The sequence below is a fragment of the Terrapene carolina genome, unplaced genomic scaffold (assembly GCF_002925995.2).
Source record: "Terrapene carolina triunguis isolate 2854851 unplaced genomic scaffold, T_m_triunguis-2.0 Scaffold238, whole genome shotgun sequence".
NCBI lineage: Eukaryota > Metazoa > Chordata > Testudines > Emydidae > Terrapene > Terrapene triunguis.
The window spans coordinates 2,307,798-2,331,237 of record NW_020664589.1 but is presented as its reverse complement, the minus strand read 5'-3'; positions in this window follow the sequence as shown (position 1 = coordinate 2,331,237).

The following is a 23,440-nucleotide window of genomic DNA, read 5'->3' as shown; positions in this document are numbered from 1 at the left end:
TAATCATAAGAATTTCTACTACAAGGGGCTCATCAGTTGGAAGCAAACAGAGGAGAAGAGAGACCTGGGTGTACAGTATACACCAATCACAGGATAACTATAAGTCAGCAGTGATGTGGCAATGAAAAAGGCAAATACATCCTAGGATGTATCCGGCAGGGCATTTCTGGTAGAGCTAGAGAAATATTAATGCCATTCTACAACGCACTGGTAAGACCTCATTTGCAATACTGTTTACAATTCTGGTCACCCATGTTCAAAAAAAGATGATGAATTTAAACTGGAACAGGTGCAGAGAAGAATGACAAGGATGGTCAGTAGAATGGAGGGCCTGTCTTATGAGAGGAGACTGGAAGAGCTTGGCGTGTTTAGTCTTGTAAAAAGAAGGCTAAAAGAGGATGTGATCCATCTCCATAAATACATGAGGGAGTAAACACCAGGGAGGGTGAAGAGTGATTTATTTATTTTTTAAGCATAAGGATAATGCTGGCACAAGAACAAATGCATATAAACTGGCCATGAACAAATTCAGGCTGGGAATTGGAAGGTTTCTAACCATCAGAGGGGTAAGGTTCTGGAACAGCCTCCCAATAGAGCTGTGGGGGCAAACAATTTAATTAATGTTAAGAGAGCGCTGGACAAATTTGTGTGTGTAGTTGTATAATGGGGTTGCTTGTGATGGTGGGGGGCAGGGCTCAGCAGCCCTGGGGCTCACTTCCTGTTTATGCCTTATATTCCTAAAAGCTTATGCTACAGGCTTCATCTGGCCACCGGCAGAGGTCAGGAAGGGATTATTTTAGCCCTCTAGTGCAGTGGTTCTCAAAGCCGGTCCGCCGCTTGATCAGGGAAAGCCCCTGGCGGGCTGGGCCGGTTTGTTTACCAGCCACGTCCGCAGGTTCGGCCGATCGTGGCTCCCACTGGCCGCGGTTCGCCACTCCAGGCCGATGGGGGCTGCAGGAAGCGGTGTGGGCCCAGGGACGTGCTGGCCGCCCTTCCTGCAGAAGAGACTGTGGGTAAAATTTTCAAAAGTGAAAATGGGACTTAAGTGCCCAAGTACCTAAGACTTTATCTACATGGGAAAGGCTTTATTGGTCTAACCTTAGGTATGAATTTAAACCAATATAGTTTTCCCAGTATATTCCCCCTCCCCACATGTGCACACTGTTATTCTCATAGAGGTGCCTTTTTTTCATTTAACTATGTCATTTGGGAAAAGGTAACTTCAGGGGCTAAGCAAGGCAACTCTGCAACGCTGAATGGAAGGTAACTTACTTCTCAGTGGCATTGCTACCCTTCCAAAACTTCGAAACTGTCTGCTGAATATGTGCCTTCCATCCTCTCTCTTCCCATATCCCTGGAAACGCATTCACCAGTGTTAGAAGCACTCTGAATGGAGGCACAGATGAATGGAGCATACACAGAACAGTGAAGCTGGAACCCCAGCCAGCAAAGAAAATATAAAAAATTGCTGCTTGCTATTAAAATGCCAGTGCCAGTAGAAAGCTCTTATTAAATCATAACTGGTGAGAGAAATGGCGTCAGATAGCTGGGTGGCTTTGGAAGCCACAAACTAGGCGCTTAGTAATGATTAAGAACCACAAGCTGGCTTGCAAAGACTGAGGGGGTGGTGTAGAACAGAGATTGGCTGGGGAGGAGACTGGCTTTCAAAGACTGACTGTACCCTCAGGAAAACCAGTATAGCAATTGGACCATCAAGGGACTGATCCTCAGCCGGTGTAAATTGTCACAGCTCCTTTCAGGTTGTAAATTGTCATTGCCCGTTGAGGGCAATGGAACTATGACAGTTTACCCCAACTGAAGATCTGCTCCCTAAGACTCTTTTTTAGTACCAGCTGGACGATCTTTTGTGAAAAGGAGTGAGAATAGGAAGGAGAAAGGGACCCTGCTGCAGTTTGCATGCTACTTCTTGAGAGAAGCGACTATTTCAAAGGTGGGATCTCGGAATTGTTTCCACTTTTATATTCCAGTTCTGAAGTCTCAGCCTTTGGTACATGCCTGGGCTTGGGCGGTGTTGCATATGACAATAATGCATCTGTCTTGTACTATTTTGCGAAACTCAGGGTGGAGCAGGTGAGGAATTCTTTCCAAAGGGCTTAGATATTTTATATCACACTGACTTTTTATGGAAAAGCACCAGTGTCTGTTGAAGAGCTGCTGCCCAATCCCTTGCTTAACAGCAGTACAAAAGAGAAATTGATTTGCATTCAAGTTGCATCATGTTGTTATTTAAAGGTACACTTCCAAGCACAGTTTTATTTTTGCTACTTTCCATTGTTCATTGCACTTTCTTAGACAATGGATTTTTTTTTTATTTTGTCCATGTGGCTAGCATTGCATTTCCCTCGCCTCATGTGTTTCCAATTTTTAAATGACTATGGCTGACTTAGTGGTGCATTGTCCTCATCAATGAAAAAAATACATAGCTAGCTATAATTTTGGACTTGATAACTTGACTTATCCCTGTTGCTGCAGAACCACCAGAGGAAAGAAAGATTGTTTTTTCTGTGGGTCCTACTTAAATGGTGAATATTGAGCTTCTGGGTGTATTAATGACCAGGTGATAGAAATAAACAATGGAGTGTGAATACCACAAATCTACATCACCACCAACATACAATACCTCGTGATGCACAATTAGATATGTATCTGAGCAGTGCTAACATAAAATACTGAAAGACACTAGAGTATTACAAAGGAATCGGGGAGGAAGTATGGTCTGGTAGTTAACAGACTGGACTGGGTCCCACGGTCTGTTTGCTTTGTAAGGACTGGTTTTGAACTAGGCTCTGCTATGCTGCATTTATCACACTGCTGCGCAGCTCCAGCACTAATATGGAGGGGTTGAATTCTGCCCTTGGATGAATGCACTCCTCACAGTCAGTAAGAGTTGCATTTGGTATGGTGACTCTGGTATGCGGATGGGTTTGGAACTTGGAATCAGTGCAGCTAAAGAACAAACTTTTCATATGCTGTGTGTCATTTATCCAGACCTGTTGAGTCTGCAAAATTTAGCAGGAAAATATCGGGAGACCCAGCTAGCTAATGAGAGCGCTGGATTCAGATTTGGGCCAAAACACAATCTGTCTTGGAGTATCTTGGCACTTCTGGTCCTGACTAGAATCATGTGCACGGGTAGAAAATTTATTGAACTTTGCAGAAACTTGTGTCGGGCTTGGTTCTAGGGGTGATCAAAATGTTTGTGTGGTGTTCAGCTCTGCTTGTCTATGGCGCATGCATGCATTCACATACAAACACACACACTATGCATCTCTGAACTAAATGCAAATCCCCTTTCATGTTTGTTTTGTGATTTATTTAGTAGTCATTTAACAATTCTTGTTCCCAATGCCATCAGAATTCTGCTGTAGACGTGGGTCCTGCAATGAGCTTCAGAGACAGTCTACGCATAAGTTAAAGTCTGGAATCTGTTCTGGGATGGGATGGGTGTGTGTAGTGACGGTGGTGGTGGGGATCTATCTAGTGGATCCATGTAAGGAAACAAGGGATAGCTCAGTGGTTTGAGCATTGGCCTGCTAAACCCAGGGTTGAGTTCAATCCTTGAGGGGGCCATTTAGGGATCTGGGGCAAAAATCTGTCTGGGGATTGGTCCTGCTTTGAGCAGGAGGTTGGCCTAGATGACCTCCTGAAGTCCCTTCTAACCCTGATATTCTATGAAAGAAGGTTCTCAAAACAATTCAGTCTAGGAGTTTCTGTGCTATTCTCTATAGGTTCTTGATACTGCCTTCATCTCTTTAGTGTCTGAGAACCTTCCAGTTATGCTATTAAACAATGTGACTAACATCTTTCATGTGTGGCTTGTTCTTTCTCTCGCCCTCTCCTCAGAGAGAGAACTGTGTGTGCAGTGGAGTGTTTTGGTAGGGTTTTCTTTTTTTTAATTTGCATGTTCTGTATTTATGTAGGAGACGACAAGGGCAAAGAAATGCACCTTGTACTTGGAGTGCAAGATGGTGAGGTTTGTGATGGTCTGGGACCAGCTCCTGAGAAGGCTCCGTCTCTGGCACAAGCAAGCTTTACTCTTTTGTGATAAAGTGTAAGAGCTAAAGTCTGTGACAAATACACACATCTGCTTATTGAAACAGTAGCTCTGCCATCTTGTCCACATCCTCACTTTCCACTCAGTCTTACTCTGTTTTCATCTAGTCTGGTGTAAATCGGGAGTATCTATTCAAGTCAATGGAGTTACACTAGCAGCAGAGAGTGAATTTACTTGCTTATACATGAAGAATAAAGGCCCCTATCTTTATTTAGTTGGTTGTTTTTGTAAAGCTCTGGGATTTCTTTGCTCCAAGTGGGTTTACTCTGGTCATTACTTACACAAGAAACTCAGTGGGATCATGACACTGGCTTTTAACTTACGACCAAGAAAGCTTGGGCTTTGGAACCTCAATCCTGTTCCATGGAAAATATGAGAAGAAATGATATTATGGTTAGGAGAACCAGCCAACTAGCAGAAAGGGGACCAATTGTCATTGGTACTTAATATATGCTTTGCCTTGTGGCTACCAGATTGGCTTTGGTTTTCATCCTTTGCTTTATCCAGAGAAGTGGGGGCGGGGGGAGTGAGAACCCTTTCAATGGCCTCTGAAATGGAAGTTCTGGTATGACATGTGGCTGAGTTTTTACACAGTGCCCGTATGTCTGAGTTTACAGCATGTTTGTGGGGCAGTGTGGTCTAGTGGCTAGGAGTGTGGCTTTCAACTCTGGAGACATGCTTTCCCTTCCTGCCCTTTGTCTTGTCTATTTAGAGTGAGGTATTTTAGACTCAACAGATCCCTGCATCTTGGCAGGGAGTTAGACTAGATGACCCTTGAGGTCCCTTCTAGCCCTGTGGTTCTATGATTATATTTGTTCAGACTGTTCCTAGAACAATGGAGCCCAATTATGATTGGGGCCCCTCTGTTACTGGAATGCAGATAATTAAGAATAGCACCAAGGAAGTGTCATACTCACCCTAAGAGAATACGAGACAGAGAAAAGGTTAGAAAAGCAGACACTAGTGCAAACCCTTTTAGGATAACTTATCCTGCAAACAAGAGCCGAGATAAGGAACGGCGAAGCACTGTCTGTGTGGGAGCTTGCAGCTATTCCACTCCCAGCCTTTCCCAACAGGAGGCGCTGCAGGGAATGTCTCAGGAGTGCTGTCTGTGGGGCTTCAGAGCAACTCGTCCAAGTTTTTACCAGCAGGAATCACAATAAGGAGTGATATAGGTGCATTAAATTCTATGGATCCCCACATTGAGGCTTTGTCCAGCCTCTATCAGCAGGAGTCACTGTAGGAAATGGTATAGGAGTACTAGGTCTGGAAAGCTTGCAGCTACTCCAGTCTTCTGCAAACAGATTCATTGTAAGGCACTTATTTCCTGTTCGGGGGAAACTCACAGATGCTCCACTCCCAGGCAGCTTCTCAGCAAAGGACAATGCTTACATTCAAAACGGCAATGGGGGGAAAGATGTTCCAAAGTGCATCAACTTCATCTCAGTGATCGGGGGAAACAACTCGAACAACATGCAAAACCAATGAGTTTTACTGTGCGTTTAAACATTTCCATCACCCCTTTACATCTTAGACGTAGTGTGGGAATAAATCCAAGTAATTGCAAACACACAAGCCAGCCAGACCTCATTAGGATGAAATTGAAATTAAACATGGGGGCGTGGAGGAAGGGTACAGCATTTACATCCGTGAGGTTCAGGAACGTCAGACAAAGCTGTCGGCAGCAAGGGGAATACATCCTGCTTTTATTTTTGGTCTGGTCTCCAGCCAGCGCTAGAAATGAAAATTTGCTGACAGCGGAAGCCAACTACAGGGAAAAGGGGCCGTATGGCTCGTCTGCTTTGCTTCACAAGTGTGGCTTCCACCCGGGAAATGGTGAGATGCTTACACAACATTAGTGGCGAGCTATTCAGAGCGACTACAGAAGCCACTGAGGGCTTGAGGTTTACTCACATGAATTGTCTTAATGAAATTTACTTGTAGGAGCAGGTATTTGTGGATTCCCCCACCTCCTACTGCTGTCTCTCTGGATCCATGTTAGTCCCTCCAATTTCTTGAGCATAAGGACTATCTTTGCTGGCTAAGCAGAAGTGCAGGGAAGTGCTTAGAGGAAGCCATGAGGGGCCTGATACAAAGGCCATTGAAGTTAGTGGGCATTTTTCTGTTGATTTCAATGGGATTTGGATCAGCTGCACAGGGGAGAGGAATGCATGTTGTACCATTATGAGGAGCAGTGAAGCAGGCGCGCTCTCTCTGCATAGCTGGGAGATCTGGAGGTCTCCTAGACCCCTAGGATGGGGTGGCCCCAAAGTGGGCTTGTGGCTCAGTGGTGTTTTCTAGGTTTAAACTAGGATTAGCCCCACATCAGTTCCACACCGCAGCAGGGAAACCTGGGCTGAGATCCCGGCAGTAATGACACCAAGTGACTTTCATCTGGCCTAGGGTTTTCCTATGACAGCTCTGCATAACTAGAACCTTCTGATGTTCCTGTCCAGTAGGGATAGAGCCACGCTGCAGCAGGACTTAACCTTCCCAAAGTTTGGGAGTGATGAGTGCTGGGGTTTCAGTTCAAGCCCCATCTTCTTTCTACTGAGGTCAACCCTGACTTGGATTAAGCACCTCACTTCAGTGCTACAAAGTGATCCATCTCTGTTCAGCATGGGCTCTTCCTAATAAAGATGAAGGAGAACTTAACATGTGAGAAAAGGCCTGCAAGATCATGCCTTGGGATTTAACTCTACTGGGTGGCCACAGTATAACAGGCTTAGGGTATGCCAGGGTGTTTGCTGGCTCACAGGTGCCTAGACCTGGTGAAACCGTTCTCATCAAATAAGAACTGACTTATTTTTCCCAGTGTCACTGTAACACAACACTATAGCTGAACTTAAGGGCTTATGTTTTAGCATAGACCTTATGCTGGCCCTGAGCACAAGGGTGTCAGTGGTTCTCAACTTTATTACACACGATGGGCTGCATAAAAAATTTGCTTCAAGTCAAAAGAAACATTTTATTTGACCCAAAATTATTTGAGTTTTTTCTTCCTTTCTTTCTTTAAAAAGAACAGGAGTACTTGTGGCACCTTAGAGATTAAGGTGCCACAAGTACTCCTGTTCTTTTTGCGGATACAGACTAACACGGCTGCTACTCTGAAACCTTTCTTTCTTTAGCGTGTTTAGGGTGTTTTTCACCCTTTTCAAATATAGATACATTTACAAATGAAAAGTCAAAATGTTTATTTTTTTTTTCTCTCTGGCCAAAACTGTTTGCTGAATTTGACCTGAATTTGCCAATAGTTTTGGTCAATCTGAAACTGTGTATTCTTCAGTGAATAAACTATTTGTCCAAAAAATATTGCACAGCTCTACTGTAAGTTTTCCCTGATTTCACAATTCCAGTGACGGACAATTGCTGATCTCTGCTTTATCCAACACTGCTTTCCGTTCAGTGATACTCCCCTTCCAGTGATGGACAGAATAGTAAAAACCTGCCCTTTCTGCTTCTTAGCATAAACACCACCACTGATGAGAGAGACTGAGTGGGGACATCTCTTCTCCTAACTTTTTGCTGTTCTGTTGATGTCTCTATTTATTATTATTATTTATTTTATTTCTTTGTATACTTATAGAACCTAAAGGTTCCAACCAATTTCAGGGCCCCATTCTGCTGGGCATTGTAGAAACACACAGTAAGAGACAGTCCTTGCCCCAGAGAGCTTAGCGGGTAAATGGACAAGACAGACAGAAGAGGAAGTAGAGGCTTAGACAGGTGACGTGACCTGCTGGAGGTCACGGAGCAGGGAATAAAAGTCAAATCACCAGTCTCAGCCCAATGTCCTGTCCACTAGCGCAGGGGTGCTCAAGCTTTTGGGACTCAGGACCCTTTGGTTAATTTTCATGGCCTGTTGCAACCCAGTAAATAGTCTGGAGGTGGAGGCCCTAGCGTGGTTTTAGTCAGATCTTGCCCCTCCGGAGGGGGAGGTTGGGTCCTGCCCGGCACTCATCCTACAGTGGCAGCTCCTGCAACCCTTGTGCTGTGAGGCTGTCTGGGCTTGGCTCTGCGCTCTGGGAGTTGCAACCTCCGGTGTTGCAGCGCTGCTCAGGTTTGGCCCCACTCTCCTGACTGGACCAAGTTTGTGTGAGTGGAGTTGTGAGCTGGTTCGTGGGGTTACCACTCACTCAGATTTGGCCTACCTGGACTCTCGTCATGATGGCTGGGCCAAACCTGAGCGGTGCTGGGACCCCAGTGGTTGCAGTGCCTGGAGCAGGGGGCGAGCCCAGCCAGCCCCATGGGACAGGAGCCACAGGAGCTGCCATGCGACCTTTTGAAACATTCTGGTGACCCAATTTTGGGTCCCGACCCACGGGTTGAGAAACTCTGCACTAGACCACGCTGCTTCTCCAAACATCAACCATTAGGCATTCTCCATCTTGCCATGTCTCACCCCATTGAGCCGTAGGCCCACTTGTGTAACTCCACTGAATTTAAGAACGACTTTCTATTCCCCCTTCGTTCTGCTCATATCCATCCGTTTGTCTCTTGTCTTAGGTTCTCTGTAACTTGACGTCTTTAAACCATGATTTGAGGACTTCAGTAACTTCGCCAGAGGTTAGGGGTCTATTACAGGAGTGGGTGGGTGAGGTTCTGTGGCCTATGATGTGCAGGAGGGCACACTAAGTTCAGAAGGGACTGTCGTGACCATCTAAAGTCTGAGTCGATGAGATTGTTAGCTCTTTGGGGCAAGGATGGTCTTTTTGTTCTGTGTTTGTACAGCATCTAGCATAGCCAGGTCCTGCTCCATGACAGGGGCTCCTAGATGCTATGGAAATGCAAATTATAAATATCAAAACGGGCCGAATTATTCATGGCAGACCCTTCCCAACCCTCCGCAACCCTCTCCTGCTACCAAAGCTGTGTCTTGTCTTTTAGTTTTCATCCACATGTCTCTGCTGAACTCTTAACACTTAGCCCCACCTGAGACTATACTGGCAACGTTGAATGAAAGATACTCCCTTGGTTTAATAGAAATGGAATCTCAGACCGATGAAAACTTTATTTCCTCGCTTGGAAAAAAATCAAATCCCCAGGGTTTTCCACCACAGTCTGTACTATATTTAGGATATATCCAATCACTGCAGACTCCAGATTTGCTGGGGTTATTATAGTGTGTGTGTTGATTCTAGAAGGGCAGTCAACTGGGGCTTTGCGGTTTGGTTTGGCAACCACAAAACAACTACTCTGCATTTTGGGGAATGGTGGGGGCGGGGGAATGAGAGCCAGGAGAGTGGGAGAAATGAAGGAGGTAGCCAGCTATTCAGCCTGAGTTACTAACTGCTCTTCCCCCACTGCTATTACCTACCTCAGTCTTTATTTCACCAAGGTCGAAGGCTGCCAGGGTGAAAGAGAGCCATAAAGATTACTCAGAACTTTTCCCTGCTCGTGGAAACCAGTCAGGAGCCAGAAAAAGTGCCTTGAATTTCTTAGTAGCGCCTGCAAAGCCTCAGCCAGAAGGAGATTTCCATGGTCTTATATTTTCCACCTTGTTAGACAAATGAACACTGGGGAGGGGGGTGTTTGTTGTGTGTGTGCATGTCCACATGCACATGTATGTATATGCCAACAGAAGCTGGTCCACTAAAAGATATTACTTCACCTACCTTGGCTCTCTCAGATCATGGGACCAACACATTTACAACAACGTTGCAGATATATATATGCCATAGTGACAATGCATAATGCTTTAGGTTTCACTGGCGTGAGTCTGGGTTGGCTGCAGTTCTCAGGAGTTAGATCTGTGTTATGTAGCTATGAGTTAGATCTGGTTCCATTGTGAGTCTCGTGATAGTTGCTACTTTTCTTAAAGTCCCAGCTACTGGATTCCCATGATCAGATGAGAATCTCAGCTTTCTTTTTTTAAAAGAGGTTTTTAGCCCTCATGCTTGTAGAAGAAAGCTTGAAAATGTGAACTCTAAAGGCTACAACAGCAGCAGACAAATAAAAAAAAAATCAAAAAGTTGTTTTTAAATCTCATGATGGGAGGGGGGAGCAACTAATAATTTCTGAACATTTAGCGTTGGCTATACTGCATGAAGACCATCCCAAATTAGTATATAATATTTCTCTCTTCCATTCTCTCTTCCTAGTATCTGGAAGTGGAACTTAGGCCATGTCATCCAACATCTGTGCAGTTTCCCTCATACAACCAATGAAATTGTTGCATGCAAATTAGCTATAGAGTAAGAGTGGCGATTGGTTGAATTACTTCTGTTCTTACAGTGGTCTAGGACTCCTAGCATGAAACTGGTACATGCTTAACTGCACCAAATGGGTAAAATTTGGCAAAATGGTTGAGTACTTAAACTGAACGGTAACAGACCGTGAATCCCAGGGATGGTTCAGCCTGGTGCTATTCTAAACCAAAAGATCTCTCAGCCATGCTTGTAGCCCTTTCCGTCACTTCACACTGACTCAACAGACATTCTAGGCTTCAGAGTGACGCACACAGAGTGACAACCCTGGAATCTTATATACAGCTTTGGGCCAACTACTCTTATACCTTCAAGTGGTGCAGAAGGGCCTATAAAGTCCCTTCTCCAGCTGAGGGAGATCCCCCTAGCAGAGATACTGCAGTGAGGGGCTATAGGCTGCCCTGTGCAGGCCCCTTCACAAGCCCTGGTGGAAGATGCATGCTAGCATAGGGCGGCATAATGTCAGCCCATGAGGCAAGTGTGCACGTCCTGCTATGGAGATTTTTTAGCGGCTACGAGCTACACGGCAGCCCATACGCAGCCTGGGATTGGGGTGGGTGGTCAGTCAAGGGTGTGCTGCTTTACACCAGAGGCCAAACCAGCCCCTGCAGCTACTCAGAACAGGATGGGCACAGAGGTGGCTCCAAATCATCTTTCCCCCACTCATCTTGGGATGCACCTTCTGATGGTACAGCATAGAACATCATGTTTTTGACTTGTTTGACCCAAATGTGGTCCTCCTAAACCTTTGTTAGTAGAGATGGGCTCAGGAGGGAGAAAACTTGTTCACCTTAGCCTCTAAGGATAGAACAAGAAGCAATGGGCTTAAACTGCAGCAAGGGAGGTCTAGGTTGGACATTAGGAAAAAGTTCCTAACTGTCAGGGTGGTTAAACACTGGAATAAATTGCCTAGGGAGGTTGTGGAATCTCTATCTCTGGAGATATTTAAGAGTAGGTTAGATACATGTCTATCAGGGATGGTCTAGACAGTATTTGGTCCTCCCATGCGGGCAGGGGACTGGACTCGATGACCTCTCGAGGTCCCTTCCAGTCCTAGAATCTATGAATCTATGACAACACCTGGGACTGCCACACCCCCAAACTTTGTGAGGATTCTGAATCTGATCCTGATGTGAATTTTATATTGGACCCCTAGTTGTCCAGTGGTCCAAACCCAACACCCCTGAACTTTGGGGGGATTCAGAATTCAGATTCAGGACTCCCTCTGTTTGTTCCTCTCAAGAATTAATGATCACTGGAGTCAATGCCTTGAAGACAGAGAATTAGGGTGACCAGATGTCCCGATTTTATAGGGACAGTCCCGATTTTGGGATCTTTTCTTATATAGGCTCCTATTACTCCTCACCCCCTGTCCTGATTTTTCACACTTGCTGTCTGGTCACCCTACAGAGAATTATGTGCACAAATAGCACTTATCTCAGCCCCTGCATGTCACCTACTTCCTTTCTGGACCCTTCCCTTTGCATTCTGTGGCTAGCCCAGCACTGATGTAAACAGCTCAAAGGGCCAGACAATCTTGAAGTTGGTTTGTTGGGGAACGTCCTTCCTAAATTCAAGCAGTATTTGAGTGTTCTGTGTGCCACTGGTTTATAGATCTTCTGTAGTGAATTTAAAGGCTATTCATTATGCACTTTAATTAAGAGCTCAAAAGTGCCGAACTAAATGGAGTTAACGAGGAGGGGGGAACAGAAGGTCTTTCAAGTGGGGAAGTGTTTCTCTTTTGATGGAGGCCTACTTTACAGTTGTACAAAGCCTGGAGGAGTTTTCTTCTCAGTACCTAAGTACCAATACTATTTTTTCCTTTTTGTTCTTAGGTCTTTGGTGTCTAACTCCTGGTCTCATACCCCATGTATTTCACACGTATCACAATTGAACTTGGCTCCCCATATGGAAAACTGTGACAAATCATTACCTCAGACATAGTTAGACAATTCATAAAAAGAAATAGGTGTGCTGAGGTCTACAGCTCTCCCGTATAATATACATAATGTTTCCTCTTTCCTAGGCAACACGGGAACTCTCTCTCTCTCACACGCACCTTTCTGAAATCCCCTTTGCTAGGAAAGCATCGTGTCTATCAAACATTTGTTTAAAAAAAAGTGCTACTTTTTCTATTTATTTTGCACATGCCAAGGATTTGAGTCAGAATTGTGCAGTCAGGCTCCGCTCGCTCTGGTTCTGATTAGAGACTGAGAGTGCCGGAGCAAGAAGACTGGAACGGCTCCAACTGGATGGCGTGGTGTGTCTCAACTTTCTTTAATAAATGAGTAAATATCCCAGACCTAGTGGTTTAGTTTGCTACAGTGGACTTTCACCTTAGATTCAAATCTGTAGAGAGCCTAGCATACTGTTGCTGCTATATACATTGTAAAGACCTCGTTTAGGTCAGATGTGAGATGAATATCATGGTTCCATCTAGAGATGGTAGAATGATTCATTCTGAATAACATTCTTTATGAATTTAACTCCTCTTAAACTCATTGTTTGTGATCCTGCCCTGATTTCTGTGCATGTATTAGTTATCTGGAGTCTAAACTGTTGTGTGCCACAGACAGAACAAGGGACACCAAGATGCCACCCATTCCTGAGGCCCCTGCAATGGCCAGGGGATTGAATAGGTAGATCTGAGTAGTCCCACGGATATCATTGACTATTCCTGGGAGTTCTCACGTGTGTGAATTAGAGGTTGTCTAGCCCTAACAAATTGTTCGGGCTTCAGGTTCTTTGTGTACTGTTGTTTATTCATTCTAGTTATTCATTTTGTGTGAGTAGTTTCTAATTCAGGTGGTCGGGTCTCTGCTCCATGACTAAATGATGGAAGTTTTAAAACGGGAAAAATAACAACAAAAAATGAATAATACACTTTTTGGTCAAGTGTTCTCTCTTAAAAAGTTGCTTCACTTTTGAAAGATTCTGCTTGTCTGAGCAAAATCCCCTTTACTTAAAATGGAGAATATCGGTAGAACAGGAATATCTCTCAAACCAGTAAAAACCACTGCATGAATTTGTAGACCCATTTGAAGTCCATCCCACCCAAGGCTTCAGAGCCCGAGTTCAAGCCCGAGCTGCAACTTCAAAGCACTGTCTACACAGCTATTTTCAGAACACTAGTGTGAGCCCCGCTAACCAGAGTCTGTCGACCCAGGCTGGGAGGCTCACCACCGCTGGCTGTGTAGATGGACCCTGTGGGGTCAGGATTTTTTACTAGATCTGTAATAAATCTTTCCCATCCCTACCTACTTTTACCTTAATATGTGTGGTTAGATGTTTGGCTGTGTGTGTGTGTGTGTTCTCCCTGTGTGCTGCTCCAGCTCTGTGCAGACAGTCGGCATAGCAGATCTCGGGCGAATTGCCCAATGACCACCAGATCCGTTAAGGTACGACGGTGCCTGGCTTATTGTGAACAAAGCATGGTAATAGCACCTGGCAGACTCTATGAGGATACTAAGATATGTATGCCCATGACAATGGATGCAGCTCAGTGAATGGTGGGACTTTCCATTCCCCCCTTGACTGGTCAAAGATACTCCCTCAGAGATGCATCTTTATATACCAATACAAACAAGTTAGTACTGCCCCTCTGACATAGTTAGTTACTGTCCCCTGACGTGGCTAGTTATTACCCATTACCTTGTACATGTTGGTTCGATCAAAATATCTCTATTACGTGCTGTCATCCTGACCTTATCTTTTAGGAGGGGTCAGTGTTTTCCTGTTATTCCTGGGGGATGTTTTTGATTTTGGGATGTTATGGTACCACTCTTCAGGAATGTATTTGCGTGAGTACTTTGTGCTTAGCACTTCTTAGGAATGTGTATTTCTGCAATATTAGCTCTGTTCTTGCCAGATTCTATGACCAGCAGGCCCTGTCTCATATCAGGCCTCTGAGACAAGGGCTTATGTCTCAGGCTCATTTCCTACTATAATATGGTCCTAAATGATAAATTTGTTTTCCACTCCAGCACTGGCCAGGAGGACAGTTTCTGAGTGATGCTATATTTTATATATGTCTCTAGCATTTGTTTTTGAGGGATTTCGATATATTTTTTTTCTTCCTGTTCTACTGAGCCTGCTCTTCACGGACAAAAGTGTTTCCAGGTGGACTTGTCACTCTGGGAAGTCTGGAAAGGGCGTGAGGGTCCAGTTCTCCACCACTGAAGTTAATATGTGCCTCAGTTGCAGAAGCGTTGAGCACCTGCAATTCAAAATCAACTCAGTGGGAGCTGTGAGAGCTCGGCATCTCTGAAAATCAGCCTCTGGGGATTTTACCATTGACTTAGATGGGAGGAAGCTCAAAACGTGACTGGACACTTGTTGTGTTCTGCTTTTCAACTATCACCATTATCGGGGTGTGGGTAAAAAGAGAAGTGGGTTTGACATAGTCACTTACCGTGTTCTATTCCCCAGTTATGTCAGAACCCCAACAAACAGACGCAGCAAGTTGAGGTCCAGCGTTCCTGGAAAACATGAAGAAAAGGAATTATTTACTGAGCCGATTTAAATGCTGACAAAAAATGAAGATCAGAAAAGTTTTTTTAATAGTTGATGAAAATAAAGCAACTCCACCAGAGAGGTCCTTTGGGGCCATCTGCCTGTCCCCAGTCAGGATAAAGGAGGAGGGTTGGGCGTGGGGCTAGCAACTCCACCCCGTAAAAAATCAACCTGCTACAGAAACGCCAACAATAGAGATAACAGAGACTTTTTGCCTGGAAAAAGAAGGGTCTTCAACTCGAAGACGCATGACGCTGGGTGGTGAAAGTCGTGAGGAAGCCACTAAGCTGATTACCCTTCTTGCAACCAGGAGGATTACCATTGGTACATGGAACGTGAGGACCATGTACGAGTTAAGAAAGACGGCGCAGGTTGCGGCAGAGATGAGGAGCAACAACCTGAATACCTGGAACCAGCTAGAGCAAATGGCCCAGGATAAAGGACTCTGGAGATCTATGGTTGGAGGCCCATACCCCGATTGGGGTGACAGGCATGAGTGAGTGAGTGAGTGAAAATAAAGCCTTCAAAAACCCATCATAATTTAATTAATGGTGTAGACAAATAACAGAAAAAGTGGATAATAAAAGGCAGTTTCTTAGTTCCATTCACTACCCTCTGCTAAAAAGTAAATTATATCTGCTCTCTTAACCAAGAGATAAAGAGCAGATTGAAGTCTACACCACCACCCCCCCCCCATCAGGATAATAGAGGATGGAGGAAATAACCAAGGTCACTAAGGGGTCCCACACTACCTAGGGTCAGATTTGTTGTTTTGGGTCAAGGGTGCAGATTATTTTCATACGTTTCCACTTTAAGAGTAACAAAAATGCTGCAATTTTTGCAAAGTGTTGACTTCTTCTCTCCAAATACTCTAGTTTAGTTATACTGGTGTAGGTCCAGAGCAACTCCATTGAAGGCAATGGATTTGCTGCATGAGCCAGATCTTCACCTGGTGTGGATTGGCTTGACCCCCATTGACTTGAATGGAGCTGTGTCACTATATATCAACTGAGGAGCTGGACCCCTACTTATACCACTGTAAATCAGAGCAGAATTTGGCCCACTTCGTTTAACCTTCATGGGAATATTCCTAAGCATTGGCTCTGGGATTTTGCTGCTTTAAGCAAACTGGAAAATGCGAGTCCCTCAGAAACTTGAGTCAATCACACAACATTCACTGCTACATATTTTGCTATTCTTAATATTTCCTGCCGTAGGCAACCATTTCTCCTTTTATAACTGAGCCAGCCCTGCCTCCCAGAAGCCCTGATCAGGATAAGTGTGTGTTGTAGGACCTCTGTAAAGACAGTGCTCACCTTCCTTTTGCAAAGAGCATATGTCCTAGCTTTTTGTTAAGTCCAGTTTAGTCAGGAGCTGCTGCCGTATAATCCATAAATATGTCTCCTTTCTCTAAGAAGAGTCCCGCTGGTGAAATTTCTTAGGATGTAACTGCATCCCGAAGGGTTCCAGCCCTGGGATCCACAGGGCACTTTATTTATTTAAAAGCCCCCAAATCTCCCTAAATGGCTGCCCTCACTGTCACCTTGGTTAGGGACATCTCTTGAGTTCTCCCAATACTTTAGAGGTCTGTAAAAAAAACCCACAAATTGCAGAGCTGAGTATCAACCTTCTGACTGAGGTGGTTTGGCTACTTAATGTGCTCTGTGGCAAAGGCAGCTTTTGGAAAATATGACCCAGCTCAGAAATTCCACTGAGGGGACACTGTATTAAAAAGCATCCACAAGAGTGTTGGTGAATGTGTGGGGTCCTAGTGAATATTTAGTTATAACCACACATGTTATCTCTATGGAAGTAAAGTTTGCTTAGTAAGAGTTCTGTTGTGAGCCTGGACTAAAGCCCATTGAAATAGTGTGGACAGAATGTACATGAGGGGCCAATTTATTTGTGGATGAGGTGTCAGCATTTCTTATCAGGAAATACCTGGCCTTGCTGTATAGTTGCTCTCAGATTTTTCTCCTTAACCTTTATTATCATTGGCTTTATGGCTTCTCTCTGTATGGCTGTGATGCGACCACACCCAGAATATCCTGTCCTACTCTGGGCACTTCTTTGCCAGAAAGATATTGGAAGGAGTTCTGAGAAGAATAAGAGTGAGCAGGAGGAGAGAAGACAAGATAAATACGCATGGCCATATTTGGTAAGGGGGACACGATAGCTACCTGTAGATATTTGAAGGTTGTAAACAAAAAGGGTAATGAAAAATGATATTGGGTGATGCCCAGGTTTATAACTAGTATTAATGAGGTGAAATGAAGGAAAGAAAATGCAGACTATCAGGAAAAGCTTCCTGGCAATGAGATGTATGAGGCTGTTGAATAGACTCCTACAAGCCCCATCACTTGGAACATTTCAAACTAGATTGAACTAAACACTAGAAAGTGTCCCATAGGGAGCAATTCTGCATTGGCAAAGAGATGGACTAGGAGACCTACTAATATACCTGGATTTTAAAATACCAGTATTTTAATATACTGAGGGATAGCTCAGTGGTTTGAGCATTGGCCTACTAAACCCAGGGTTGTGAGTTCAATCCTTGAGGGGGCCACTTAGGGATCTGGGGCAAAATCAGTACTTGGTCCTCCTAGTGAAGGCAGGGGGCTGGACTTGATGACCTTTCAAGGTCCCTTCCAGTTCTAGGAGATAGGAACTAAAAAAAATATATATATATTTAGCACTTGTAGATCTTGCCAAGGAGTTCCTCTCATTATCCCCATCTTACAACTGGAGGCCCAAGGTCATGCAGTACATCAGTGGGAGAGCCAGAACAGACTCCATGTCTCTCGACTCCTGGTTTAGCACCCTATCCACTGTGTCCCACCGCCTTCCTCATTGTCTACATCTCTGATTTCTGCAAATCTCAGGTCACACTGAAGTCAATGGCTGTTGCAGGTGCTCAGCATCACAAAATTGAGCCCACAATTTGGTCCTTACTCACCCAGCATGGACTTTCTTATGAAAACCTTTATGCATGCATGTCCCTCTGGGCCAGATCCTCAGCTGGGGGAAATGATTGATTTCAAGGGAGCTCCACTGACTTACACCAGATGAGGATCTAGTCCATTGTCTTCACTGAAACTAGACCAGTCCACAATTCTTCTCTTTTTAAATCAGTGTCAAAACTTGCATTTGACTGGCATGGCACAGGACAGGACTGCAAGGGTGAAATTCACCCCTGTGCACAGGTCCCGCCAAAGTTCTAGACACCACTTAAATATAGGGCATAGGTGGGACTTACGTGGCGTCTAGCAATTGTTCTGGCCCTCTGCACAAGGGGGAAGTTTACCCTATGCGAGTGATGGATTTCAGGACTGGCCCGTCTATTTTTTTTTTTTTTTTAAGCAGAGCTTCAGTACCCCGATGAGTGGCAAAAGGAAAATCACATTTGTGCAGAAAGAGAACGCGAGGTGTTTCAGGAAAACAGCGGGGCCATTTTTATTCATTTATTGTGCCTGATTCACCATGGAAATCAGTGGGGCTACTGAAACCGGCATAACAGTAGAGTAAGACAGTGGTGAATCAGGGCCAATCTTTATTAAATGAAGCCTGGATTTTTGGATTAGCTGTGTGCAGGGGCTGATGCTTGGAATTCATTCAGGCCAGCAACTAAGATGCAAAAAGGGGTCTAAAAAGAGACGCTCCAAAATGCACAATAACAGATAACACTGATGTCAATATTGCAGTTCTTTAAGCTTGTGTCCAGAGAGCTCTGATGCTTCGGAGGCAGCTGCCATAGTTGGAGATTAAGCTGCTTTCCTTACGAGAGAGGGAAAAAACGGAATCCCTATTTTGTTTCTCCAGACATGTTTTGTTGAAATGGTATAAGCCTCTCAAAAAGCCGTGTTCTTTGGAGGGCTGCTTGTTGTTTTGAAGCCCCTTGAAGTGGTGCCAAAAAAATCTTTAGGAGGTGGAAAAAATGGGGTTTGTTTTGTTAACTCGGTGGGACTGTTTAATGATGTCATGGCAAAAGTCCTTTTATCAGGAGGCACAGAAGCAAGAGGGACCTATCAGCAGTCCGAATAAGCGACTGGATAATTTATACTGCATTGAAAGGTAGCCTTGGTGGTCGCAATTAGAAGTGCGTGCAACCAAACAGAAAAGGCTGAGTTCAAAGCTGAATTTTTGATTAAAATACTGAGCGCGAGTGTGACAAGAAAATAGAAGGGAATCCGTGGGCAAATCATTCTTTGCTTGTCTGTAAAAATTTTATTTTCTTATGAACGTTCATGAACTTTCCATACAAATCTTAACATATGTTATTCAGACCCTTCATATTTTACCTTGAAAAGATCCATTTGTGTGGGATCAGCCTCTTAGCAACATCTGTATTTATTTTATTCAAATTTCAAAAATGGTAACCAATCACTATATAATCCATTTGATCCAGCTCTAACGCTCTGTTTTTGTTTGTTTGTTTGTTTTTACTGACAAGATTTCCCATGTTCTGTTTCTCCAAGACACTAGTGTTGGGGGATCTGCCCTTCTCTGAAACCTGGTTATCACAGATCAGGCTGCTAGTACTAATAGAGTTTCATGTTTCTGAGAGGCTTTTATAACATGAACAACATAGCAAAAATAATAACGCATACGGTGAAATCCTAACTGCATTGAACTCAATGGAATTTTTGCCATAGACTTCAATGGGGCCAGGTGAGCCTCACAGTTGGGTACAGAATCCACATCCTTTGACTCCCAATCCTATGGCCTATTTACTGCATCACTCTGATATCTCTTAGCTCAAAAGGCTGATTGATATATTTGGGACTAGAATCTATAGTGTTGTCAGGCACTGTACAAGCTTTTCTTACCACATTGTGTTAATACCCTTTGATTCTGATCTACAACATTTCCTGATTTTCCAGTCTTGGGCTTTCTACACAGCTCTAGATGCTCCCTGACCAAGAGCAGCATCTGTTCATGTGGTCCTTGGTTTCTCTTGAGCACAGACTAGCAGACATTCTGAAATGTTTAACTCACCATGACAACCTATGTTTTGTATTTCTTGTCAGGAATTTTCTGATGGAAAACACAGTTTCTGAAAAATCAAAATTTCCCAAGGGAAAACTGATTTTTTGCTGAAAAATGTTGATTCTTCCATCAAGAAAATCAAAATGAAATATTTAATTTCAGGGTGGTTCAACTCAAATCAGAATATTTTTGTTGTGTTGACCTGACCCCAAAATGTTTTATTTTGAATCGGTTCAACAAAATATTATACTGCATTTCCTTATCAGTGCATTGCCTTATGGGAGTTGCAGTTCTGGCACCTATTCCTTCCTAAAGGCTTGGCTTCCCGGAGAGCTACCTCTCCCATAATGCAGTGTGGATTTCCCTTTGGCAGAGCTGCATGGTGCATCATCAGAGATGTAAGATCTTGGCCCAGAAGGGAAAATAGCTTCAACTTCCAACCATTGGATCATGTTAGATCTTTTTGTTGCTCTTCTCTGGACTCTCTCTAATTTATTTACATCTTTCCTAAAGTGTGGCACCCAGAACTGCATACAGTACTTGGCACTGGTGAGGCCTCAGCTGGAGTAAAGTGGGACAGTTACCTCCTCCATGTCTTACATATCTAATAGTCCTGTTAATACACCCCAGAATATTACCCTTTTTTAGCAACTGTATCACGTTGATGACTCATGTTCAATTTGTGATCCGCTATTGTAATCTCTTACAGTAAATACATATGATCTTTCCCAAATGTTCTGCAGGAGTCTCTTCGCATCTTTTACAGATGCTCAAACTGTCTTTAGAAAGCTCCATCATCTGAGAAAAGCCCTTTGAAAAAAGTTCCCAGATGGATCATTCCCAGTGGAGATTTTTTCAAAGCCAGTGCAGGGATTTTGACACCAAGATCCCATTAAAATGAATGGGATTTGGCTGGAAATAAGACATTCAAATCCCTGAAGTGTGTTTGGAACTCTTAGCTTGATATTTCCTCCATATGCAGGTTTTAACTTCTGCTGCTGATTCGCAAGTGATCTCTTACAGGATGGCAGATACATCCAGATATTCTCTGGCTTCATGGGTTCATTAGTGGAAACACAAAGGGTTTATTTGACTGGTGCTATTTTTAAAATGTGATGAGTAAGCTGGAGTCTTGTCCCTTACAGCTCAAGAGAAGGGGTCGCTGTCTGTCTACCACAAGGTGAACATCACTCAAAGCAAGGCGCTACTTGAGTCCTTATTTGGCACCACTTTACCCGTCGCTTAGCATGTTTGTGCAGGTCTCCCTTTGCCCTTCAGTGCCACGCAAACCTCTTCTCTCCCAGGGTTTCAGCACCGTCCTGGTGAACAGCAGCCCTGCTAGAAGGTCTAGATAAGAGGGAAAGAGTTCTCATGAGCAGAAGCAATACAGCTGCATGAAAAGCTGAGATTCTTTCATGCCACAGCCGTGTGCAGTGGAAAAGTTCTTGTGGGCAGAGACATTGCATCAACAGCACATGGATCTTGGCTTAACACCATGGAGTCTTGGATTAACCATTCCCCAAAATGAAACTCGATTCCTTGCAGCCTTGGCAGGATTTGTTGTGAGCAATGATCTCAACCTTGAAGATTTCACATGACCAGCAAAACCTGTTTCTCATTTCTGCTCCTATTCAGACATTAGCACCACCAACAATCCTGCATCGAAAGGGGACACGACCAAGTATGCTGGGGAGATCATTTGACCTCACACTGTGTGTAAATCAGGGAAGAGAGTCTCTTCTGAGTTTGAAATATAAAATTCTATTTTGTTTTAAAATTTCATGTTGTCGAGAGAAGTATGGAGGAGAATGATGTACCAATTGTCAGACCTGCTTAGACCACTGGTTCATCTAGTCTAGTCTCTGACAATGGCTAATACCAGGTGCTTAAAAAGATAGTGCAGGAAACCCTGCAGAAGGATAATTGTGGAACAACATGCCTAAGGGGAAGTTTCATCTTAACTTCCATTACTCAGAGTCTGTCTGCATTGGAGCTGGAGAGGTAATTTCCAGCTTGGGTAGACATACACGTCCTAACTTGTATCAAGCATATTGTGCTAAAAATAGCAGAGAAGCTGCAGCTGCATGGATGATGGGATCGGCTAGCCACCCAACTACAATCCCATCCAAGAGCCTACGTATGTACCCAGGCACCTAGGCCATACCGTTACCTGCCAGTGCACTGCAACACTGCTATTTTTAGTGGGCTAACCTGCTCAAAGCTTGCACGTGTCTGTCTATCTGAGCTGGAAACTACACCTCCAGCTGCAGTGTAGACATACTCATAGAGCAGAAGTGGGCAAACTAGGGCCCGCGGGACTGTCCTGCCCAGCCCCCGAGCTCCTGGCCCAGGAGGCTAGTCCCCGGCCCCTCCCTCGCTGTCCCCCATCCCCCGCAGCCTCAGCTCGCTCTGCTGCCGGCGCAATGCTCTGGGCTGTGGGGCTGCGAGCTCCTGGGGCAGCGCAGCTGCAGAGCCCGGCCTGACCCAGTCTCTGTGCTGCGTGGTGGCGGCGGCGGCACAGCTGTAGTGCCACCAGCCACCGGTGCTCCAGGCAGCGCGGTAAGGGGGCAGGGAGCAGGGGGGGTTGGATAGAGGGCAGGGAAGTTCGGGGTGGTGGTCAGGGGGAGGGGGTGTGAATAGGGGTCGGGGGAACGGGGTTGAATGAGGGCAGGGGTCCCGGGGGGGGCAGTCAGGAAGGAGTGGGGGTTGGATGGAGTGGCAGGGGGCAGGGAGAAGGGGTGGTTGGATGGGGCAGGGGTCCTGGGGGGGCCACCAGGACTGAGAGGAGGGGTTGGATGGGCTGGCAGGGGTCAGGGGACAGGGAGCGGGTGTGTGTGGATGGGGCAGGGGTCCTGGGGGGACCATCAGGGAACAGGGGGGGTTGGATGGGGCAGGAGTCCCGGGGGGAGGGAGAGCGGCCCTCCATACAATTTACGAAACCTGATGTGGCCCTCAGGCCAAAAAGTTTGCCCGCCCTTGTCATAGAGGGTGGCGTATGCCCTGGAGCATAAGGATTTATAACTCTTCCACACCACTTGTACTTTTAAAAATCCTTATTATTGTAACTCCACATATCCTTGTTATCCACGTAAATGTCCAGTCTTTTTCTTAAATCATACTTAGTGCTTGCTCTCAGTGTGTCTCCTGGTAATAATGCATAATCCGCTCATGGGACTTGTCAGTTTTACATTTGCTGCCTTTCAATTAAATTGAATGTCCCTTTGTTCTTGTATAATAGGGAGGGAGGATAGAAGGGCCTAATTTACCTTCTTCATCCTGTTCATTATTTTGTCCAACTTCCTCGGGTCCGGTCTTTACTGTTTGGCACATTTTGTTTGTGCAGTACTAGGTTCATTCATGGTACCACGTAAGTAAATTTGTGGAAGGTGTTAGGTTGGTGAGCATGCTAGGGCTACAAAGTGAAGAACTCAGAAGTTAAGATATGCCAAAATGACTATTGCTGACGCAACCCTAATTCTTCCCTCTTTTGTGTGTCCATGCTATGTATTAATTATATTGTGTAATTATTTATACTCCGCTGTCAGGTCTGGAGGCCCCATTGTCCTAAGCATTGTACATCCATATAGTACCACAGAGAGCTTGTAATGATACAGTGCTAATTATGTTAGCCATATACCAATTTTTTTTCTTCCCGCTCCCT